At 48.8% G+C, this 9301-nt stretch overlaps 1 protein-coding gene across 2 annotated transcripts in view; it reads right to left on the minus strand.

The window, feature by feature from the left end:
* Window positions 1–3595: 3595 nt before the first annotated feature.
* Window positions 3596–9301, minus strand: part of TMEM238L (transmembrane protein 238 like) — an 8732-nt gene continuing 3026 nt past the window's right edge. The window contains exon 2 of one of the 2 annotated variants that reach the window (XM_084762627.1): window positions 3596–4530. The gene's annotated coding sequence lies outside the window, so the exon portion shown is untranslated. Of the gene's footprint in view, window positions 4536–9301 lie in introns of both variants that reach the window. The other variant, XM_084762626.1, reaches the window with a different exon arrangement.

Genomic DNA, 9301 nt, shown 5'->3' on the forward strand with positions numbered 1-9301 from the left:
CAAGGAACTCCAGCCAGGGAAGGTAGGCACCACAGGGTTGGAGGGTGAAGGAAGAGGAGGATTGTGGGAAAGGTGGGGTCAGAAGTGAGAAGACATCAGAGCCAATGCTGTGGGGCATGCCCCAGTGGATATGGTCTGGGGCTCCCCACTATGGAGTAGGTCAGTGTCTTGGGAACAAATAAAGCTGATTAATGAAGAAAAATATTCTGCAGGACTGGGTAGTCATGGGGCAACTGGTTTGGGGAAAGAGCTAGGTAGAAAGAGCAGTGATAATCAGAGTCATCAAATGTAGTGATTATATTAATGTGTGAAATGCTGTTAGCATGTAAAATGTTAGCATCTGCATGCTGACTTGGGGAGCTTGGGGACAGCTTGGTGTGGGCGACAGGGAACAGCTGGGGGTAGGGCACAGTGGATTCTCCTTACCTCAGAAAGTTGCCAATTTCAAATGCTGAAGATGCTCCCAGTGTCTGGAGCCTGGGTGACCAGATGCAATTATTGGTTGCATAAAAGCATTTGAGGTTGTGACGTCAGAGACAGCCACTATTGGAGTCCGTCTCTTTAGTGCTTGGATATGCACAGAATGTTCCTTCACAGAGTGAACTTGAGCACCCTAGACCTGTAGTCAGATTCTGGCATTCTGAGCTTCTCACCCCAGCGTCTCTGACAAAGGGGGTTTGGCTGTTCTCTTGTTTTCTTGGCTGGCCTTCAGCCTTGTGTGCCTACTCTGCCAGGAAACTCTGGACGTCTTGGAACAGACTAGTCAACTCCTAAACAGATTCGCTTATCTGCTAGCTGGCACCGACCACTTCATTTTTTTTTTCCTGCCAGATGATCATCGTGTCTCCTGAACTGACACAGCCCCTGTGCATGCTGCATGTGGACCCAGCCGTGTGTCCTTCTCGGAGAGTGAACATGGACCCTTGATGAGGGAGGAGGCAGAGAAAACCCATAAAACAGCTCTTTCCCCATGCTTGTCTCTCTAACGCCACCATCCTCAGGGTTGGTCTTTAAGCAGGCTTTCTGGCCCTGCGTGCAGATAACATTTCTGAACCTATCTCACCCAGAGGAGAGTCAACTTGTGCTCCAGCCATGGTGGTAAGCATCCCTCATTTTCCACTACTTTGTTTCACTGGGAGCTGAGTTGAATCTAGGGAGCTTTGACAGCACTGGTTGGGAGTGAAATATCTTTCCATACAGTATGTTCATCCTCCCTGGGCCTTCTGGGTCCTGTCTCTGATAAGCCACAGGCATGTGTTTTTGTGGAGACTTGATGATCATCATCAGGCTCCTTTTAAATGGCCTTTAAAAAAAAAAAAGATCTCTTACAGTCCTAGAACCATCATGAGCCTGATGTGATGAAGGAGACTTACAGCTCTATACTTTGACTTCTACAAAAGGGAAGGGTTACTGTCTCAAGTGTCTGCCCATTTAGAAGGCTACAGAAGTCTCAAAAGGCTGATGCTGAGTCCCATTTGATTCTGGTGATTATGGTGTCACTGTCATTTATCTGCTTTTTGGTAGAGAGCACCTACAAAGTCTTGGTGTTCTCCGATGGGAGGGGATAATAAATCCAGGTGCATCAGAAAGCCCAGCTGCCTCCCCAAGAAAGTTGTCTTGTGAGGAGTGATGCAATGAGCCAAGATGGAGGCAGCTGAGACATAAGTTGGCTTAGTCTCCGCCCACCCCACCCCACCTGTGCTTTCTCCGCTCTCTTCACGCCCTGCCTGCCTGTGTGATGAGCACCTGTGCATTCAGCTCCCTGGCATCTGGGGTGACACAGGACAGCGTGGAGTCCTGCTCATTCATTCCTTGGTACTAAGCACAGCCAGGTTGGTGCCTGAGGCCTGAAGGTGCGTGACTCACTTGCCACCTGAGTATGCCTCACTTCTCCTGGCCTGTGCTGCTTGCTTGCTTGCTTGCTCGTTTCTGCCTGAGGTGCTCTATGGCTGGGGAGAAGCCAGCCGGCCATTCCCAGAGGGAAAAGGGTACTTGATTGGCAGCAGGCGTAGAGACCTGGGCTCCAAGCCTGTATCTGCTACTTTCAGCGGCTTGAACTTGGGAGAACCACCTCACATTCGGGGTTCCCTCTGTCTAAGATGAGTAGGTCTTTGGAGATCTTTGCTCTTCAGTGGGTTGCAAACACTAGTGGCACAGCTGAAATCTTAGTAGGAAGAGGCTTGGACTCTCTCCAGATTCACTGGCCCTGAAACTGCATTCAAGAAGATCCTCAGACACAGGCAGGGCATGGTGGCACGCGTCTTTAATCCCAGGACTCAAGAGGCAGAGGCGGGCGGCTCACTGTGAGTTCGAGGCCAGCCTGGTCTACAAAGGGAGTCCAAAACAGCCAAAGCTACACAGAGAAACCCTGTCCCAAAAAACAAAAACAAAAACAAAAACAAAAAAGATCCCCAGACAATTGAGGAAGTGTGCTTCGATAGTCACATAAGTCTTTAGCCCTGAGCTACTGTATCCTAAGGGTTTCAGAGCTTTGTCTCTGTTCCAGCTGTGGACTGAGCTTTGCTCCAGAGCAACTCTCCCCAATTTCCAGGTGCATGCTGTCCCCTCCCTGCAGTGGTTCTCAAAGGTAGCTACATTCCAGGAGCTCATTGTCTCTGAGCCGACCTTTTCTTCTGTGCTGTTAACCTAAGGGCTCAGGGATAAGCCCCTGGAATCTGTCATCTCAGATTGGTAGACCCTTTGCTCTCCAAGGTCAGATGCTCCACTCTGTAAGAGTGTATACGACTCAGGAGACAAGCCTTCTACGCAGATCCAGCTCGTAGGCCCCTGTACTGTCCTCACTGTGCACATCACCAGACAAAGAGCAAGAAAAAGAAAGCTGCCACTGGCATCCAGTATTCCCAGCAGTGAGGGCTTCGTGTGAGGTGGGAATCAGCCTCCGCTCAGCCAGCCTCAGAGCTTTGAGTGTGAACATCTGCTCCGGGCTGAGTGTGAGCCTAGTTTTTCCCTGTGAGTGCATACGATGCCGTTGCTGAGTGAGCGCCAGAGGCTGCTTTCGGTACCCAGCCAAAGAAACAGGGACTGGTTCCGTTTCTAGAATTAAACAGCAGTGCCGGCAGAAACAACAACAACAACAAGCAAAATACCCAGCTGTGTTGGTCTTATGAAGAAAAGTTACAAGGACTTCAGGACAGTGTCTTCCTAAGGACTCTGATTACTCGCCACATCCCTTACTGTAACAATGGCTGGACCTTAAGTAGAAAGAAAGAGGTGGCCCCTCCTGGGTAAAAGGGCAGCTCCCACACACCAATCTCCGATTGTGGTGACCAATAGGGTTACACATGAAGGAGGTCAAGGATAGGACGACAATCCTTCTTTTAACTGAAATGTTCTTACATGATGACTTTTCAGGTTCCGGAGTCCATCTTAATATTGAGGATGCAGCTGCTATCAGAGCCCAGAGGCCAGAAGAATCCAGTAGGTGCTCTGTGTTTTCCCTTGGGCGGCGGGCGGCATACTCAAAGTAGGTAAATAAATGGGAAAATAAACAGGGTCGATAAGTGGGAAGAGTGCTCTAAAGCTGAGGGTGTGAGAATGATCAGGCCTTCATGCAGACTCAGTCACATCGGGTCACATGACAACATATCCATTTCTTTATTTAGGCAGCTACCTCATACCGTAAAGGATATGAGACATCTTAAAGGAAACATGGACATCTAGGGCTTGCTATAAATACAAAGTACAAAATCAGACTGTGGGAAATATAAATTAGTGGGGCAGGTCAGTTTGGATGACAAAGCGGGACATATCTCTGTGGTTAGCCCTGGGATGGCAGTCTTCAGTAGATGTTGGAGTCAGGCTGTATCGAACTACATGTAATTTAGGCTAGAAATACAGCCTTGTCCTTGAAGCCATGGACAACACCCAGACAGCACAAGCATAGTGCTTGTCAAAAATCCCTTGAGGTTTCACTTAACCTGGAGCTCAGTATGAGCAACCCCCATGGCCTGGCTTTGTACCCAGCCGGACCTGTGTGAACAGTGCCAGCATGTTCCCCAGTAAGGAGAGTGCCCATGCGTGCACCGCTGGCTGTGCATCCGTATTGCGCTCTCCATGCTGGAATCTGCTTCTCTGTATCTCCTGGGTGGTGTGATGAAGAGGAGCCAGGGCCTCAGAGTGTAAAGTGAGTGAATGTCAAAGGGACATGGCAGCAGCACTGTATGACGCACGGGCATCTCTACTCAATTTCAATGGGCAGTTCTTTGAAAGGACTGTGACCAGCGGTTTCCTTGGCATCTAAGCCTGTAGTAGGGTGGTTCCTATGAAAGCCCCACTGGTGGAACTTCATGGCTTCTCAGTCCCCCACAAACATCTGGAGTGGTGGCAGCAGTATCAGCGGTTCAGTAGAGGGCACCAGATAGAGGCCTGGTATTCACAGTCACCTGTGGCTCTCCTTGTGGGTGATGTGACAGCTTCGTCGTTGCCACATCTGGGTCCGTCTTGGATACTATCCAAGGATGCACTGTAAAGACAGCCCATCTTGATTTGATTCTTCTGTATCAGGCAGACCTGTGCTGAAGAAAAGTAGACAAATATGGATCAGACAAGACTCAACGGTCAGGCTTGGGTCTGAATCCCCAGTGCTGTCCCTGGGTACCCATCAACTTTCCATGGACCGCTTGAAACAAATCCGAGACTCAGATTTCTTTCATCTATAAAATGGAGACCTGGGTCCTTTATTCTGACTTGGGGGCCTGGAAAATAAGGCATCGGTTCGTCTGCTTACATACAAGGTGCTTATCCAATATTAGCTCCTTAAAAACCAAGCTAATATTAGCCTCGTCCCGGGCTTTTGAGTCTACTCCCTCCCCCGTTCCCAGAAGGCCATCTCGGTTTATCACTCTCAACCCCCTTTCCCCTCCTCCACTCTCCATCTCATTCAATTTCCTGTACCCACCCCCTAGAAAGGAATCCTATGCTATCAGGCCACTGTCCTGCCTCCTTAATTTCATCACCAGACACTTTGACGCCCGCTCTGCACCCAGGCCTCGCACATCCCAACAGCCACTCCACACGCAGCTCCCATCTGATCTTTTCCAACTGTTTCCTGATAAAGGCTCATTGCTGAGACTCATCGCCTTTCCTGAGGCTTCGACATTCTGAACCAGACCATGGCCAGTCCCCACGCTGGCCATCATGTCTTCTTTTTTGTTTTGTTTGTTGTTGTTGTTGTTGTTGTTGTTGTTGTTGTTGTTGTTTTGAGACAGAGTTTCTCTGTGTAGCCTTGGTTGTCCTAGACTCACTTTGTAAACCAGGCTGGCCTCAAACTCCCAGTAATCCGCCTGCCTCTGCCTTGAATGCTGGGATTAAAGGCGTGCACCACCACTGCCCAGTTCATCATGTCTTTTGTGTGTGTCCTCTTTGCCACCGTAGTCATGGCACTCCCTTATTATTACTGGAACTTTCCCTTGGGTTGCCCGAGCTATACCCCTCATCCATCCTCTAAGCACAGGCATGGCCCACAGCTCTGACCTTGTCTCCTATCAGAAGCATCAGTGGGCAGGGGCTTGGCATACTTTTTCATAAAGGTCCAGGCAGTCAGTAGTTCAGACTTGTCAGGCTATCTGGTCTCTGGTTGAACTATTTAACCCCTCTATGACTACATGAAGCAGCCAGGGATAATAACGAAAGTCAAGGAATGAACCAAGAGCCAAGGAAGCATTGCTTACAAAGTTAAGATTTGGTCCGAGGCCAGATCTGCCAATGCCCAGTCATGTAGAAAGAGTAAAAATGGATGCACAGGGCTTCACAGTGTAGCTCCATCACTTACTGGCTTTATCACATTGTTCAAGTGGGTTAATCACTAGGCTCCTTGTCTTCGAGAGTCTTACAGTCCCTCCCCAATGTCTCCTTTCTCTCCCAATCTCTGTAGCCTCCCCCTTTCTCTCAGCCTCTTCTCCCTCCCCCATCTCATCCATAGCCATGGCTTCAGCTCTGCATCCAGCCAGCTCCACATCTGATCTCTTTTCTGAGTTAAGCACTGTGCGCACTCAACCCCAGTAAGGTAGTGTTGCCCATGAGGCTCCGTTTGCACTTACAACTCTCCATTTTAAAAAAATGCATCCTTTTAGCCAGGCATGGCATCTCCTGACCTCTCTCGTTCTGGAAATGGTGGCACTTCCTGAGCGCTTGCCACAGCCTCTCCTTGAAGTAAAGCAGGGCAGACCCCTTTGTTAGGGTGACATCATGCTGCCCCTCATTGTACAGTCATCATTTTTCTCCAAGCTTTTGTTGCCCGGAGCTTGTTCTCCCCATCTCTGAGCCTTTACCTTCCAACTCATTTCATCCACATGGCTAAGCCACTCTGTCTGAAGTATGATGGGATACGGCCGTTCTCCAGTCTGTAGTGTCAACATCTCCATCCACATCAAGTGCCTGGAGTCCCACTAAGTGTTAAGAGCCTGGGCGGGCTGCACTGAAGACGCCTAAGTCCAATATATCTGTTTAGCCATCCCCAGCTCTCTGAGTCTTTAGTCTCTGCAGCTTTTCTCTTTCCAGGCAAGCCTTGCCTATGCCATCTCTAGCTGTCAAGGTTTTATCTGTTTCTCGGGAGGCCAGGCTAGACATCTGAATCCTCCCCCACCCCTGTTCCCCAGGGCCAGATACATAGCCCTCACTTCCAGCTAGGGGCTCTGTGTAAACTCCAGCTTTCAGGGCCTGTGCAAGACTGGGCTTATCTCCTGGAATGCATTTTCCTGTGTACTTTTGTGAAGCTGTGGGCCCTTGCAGTATCTCTCTCTTTACACTAGAAATCTAGGGAGAGACACGAAAGCTGCTTGGCTCTCCACACAACCCTAGCACTGTGTCTGTTCTGGGCATGGGCTTGCTGAACATTCGTGGCTGCCCTTTCACCCTGCTAACCTTGGAGCAGACACTGCAGCAGCGTGGCCAGAGAAGAGGCCACCTGCTTGAAAAAAACAATGCAGAGGAACAAGTTTCACTTTCCTGGGGTTGGGGCTATGAACTTTGTACGCCTTTTGGTCTTGATAGCAGAGTTGTGGGTGTGCTTGTTTCTGTTGGTGATAGTTTCCTGATGGGTGTGTACTAGTGTGAGCAAAGCCATGGGGTGGCATATGATTAGATTAAGGTCATGCTAGTGTACACATTGAACATCTGTGTACAATGGGGAAGGAACGTATCTATGTATGTGTAGTATGTTCATGTGTCATTGTGATGAAGGAGGCACTCCGTGTGCATGTGTGCTGGGTGTATTACTGAGTTGTAAGATGTGTGTTGGGAGAGAATATAGAGGCCAGGGAGTGTGTAAGTGTGTGTGTGTGCGTGTGTGTGTGTGTGTGTGTGTGTATGTGAGTATACTGCACGTGTGTGTAAGTGGCATGAGCACATGCACATGTGTGTGTGAGTGTACTGCACATGTGTGTAAGTGGTGTGAGCACATGCACATGTGTGTGTGTGTACTGCACATGTGTAAGTCGCATGAGCATGCGCAGGGGTGTGTGTGTGTGTGTGTATATGTATTTGGAGTGGGAGTTGTTCTAAATCCTACTAGTAACTGGACAAGAGTCTTTACCTGTACTTGTGTGGGGACTTAACTTGGGGCATACCCAAGAAGAAAAATAAATAAATAAAATAAATACATTTTTTAAAAAATGGAGCAAACAGTCCTGGAAACAGTGGCCAAGAGATAAAAATCAAAGCAAGGAGGTCTCACTTTGTACACAGTTGGGCTATAAAAATGAGCCAGTCATCTTGGAACTTTCTGGGCAGCCTTTGAGGTGTAGCACCAGCGTCCTTCTTGCCTCTGGGGAACTGGCACACTGCCGAACAAGAGCTGGCAGAGCAGCAGGGGCCACAGCTCTGTCCTAAGGTGGACCAGGAATGCGACCTCCTTAACTCTGGGGCAGGGTGGAGTGGGTCCTATCTGCCTCATCTTTCAGTCTCTCTGAAGGATGTGGGAGGTGGTGTAGCATCGGGCTTGGGACTCAGGACTGTCTGCTTCTTTCTCCTTGACCCCACTCTGATTGCCAAGAACTGGCTAAACCAGTTTCAATTTGCCATAAATCATAAATACAGTTTGAGATTATACTGGGGCCAAAGGTTGCAGAATGCAAGGGAACTGACATCCATCATCTCAGAGAGCCAATGCTGGGCACCAGAGGAAATGGTTCAGGGAAAACACTAATACGCAAGTGTAGGAACGAAGTAAAACTGCTGAAAAGCCCATGTCCCGGATGAGTAGACTGTACGTAGCACAGGCATCTGGATTCCTGCCCTCTCACTCTGCCTTGTACTCCTGCCCCCTCTAGGGATCTCTGACTTGGACCACTCTGTCAAGGGAAGACAAGTGACTTGTCCAAGGTCACAGAAGAGCATCTCGCCCACGTGAGTGAGCAGCCTCCGCAGCAGCAATGATAAGCTGTTACTGTGGCCCACTCCATTGCAGGAGGGAGGGAGATGTTGATGGCGTCCTGGTGGCTTGGAAGGCCTCCCACACACAGAGTTTGAAGACCGGAAAAGTGAAAGTGCTGTTGGAATGACTGTGTTGCATGGGGAAGACGCGCTGGAAAGCCCCAAATTTCTGAAAATCCAGCAGAGCCTGAGTAAAAGTCTGGTGTTTGGGAGCAACATCCACTCCCACTGCCACTCAAAGAAAAGAAAACACCCTACTAATACCATATATTACTTAAGAATTGACCACGCTAGAGATGTTGCTTAATGTTCGAGCACTTGCCTCTATGCACTAGGTCCTGGTTCCTGCCTCCACATCACAAATGCAGAATTGATCATAATCTTTCAGGAGTGTGTACCTGGAAGCAAAGTTCACCCATTGTGCTGGGCCAACTATGGGCATAAAGATAGAGCTTGACTGAGTGCCCTGAGCCTTGCTTAACCATTATCAGCTGCATCCTTCGAGGTCCAGGTCATCACTAATTATACTACTTCCTCTAGACAGGTATGGAGACAGGTATGGAGACAGGTATGGAGACAGGTATGGAGATAGGCAATAACTTTCCCTGCGTCACACAGATAGGAAAGAACAAAACAGGATTCAAGTCGGATGGTCTAAAACTTTGCCCACTAACTTGTAGGGGGTTTGTTTGTTTGTTTGGTTGGTTTGATTTGGTTTTTGTTTGGGTTTTTTGTTTGTTTATTTGTTTTTTGTTTTTTGTTTTTTGGTTTTTTTTTGAGACTGGGTTGCCCTGTTTTAGCCCTGGCTGTCCTGAAACTCTCTCTCTCTGTAGACCAGGCTGGCTTCACACCTGCCTCTCTGCTTCCTGAGTGCACCACCACTGTCCAGTTTTATTGAACTAAATTTTTC

Source organism: Acomys minous, assembly GCF_964271855.1.
Source record: "Acomys minous genome assembly, chromosome: 16".
Classification (NCBI taxonomy): domain Eukaryota; kingdom Metazoa; phylum Chordata; class Mammalia; order Rodentia; family Muridae; genus Acomys; species Acomys minous.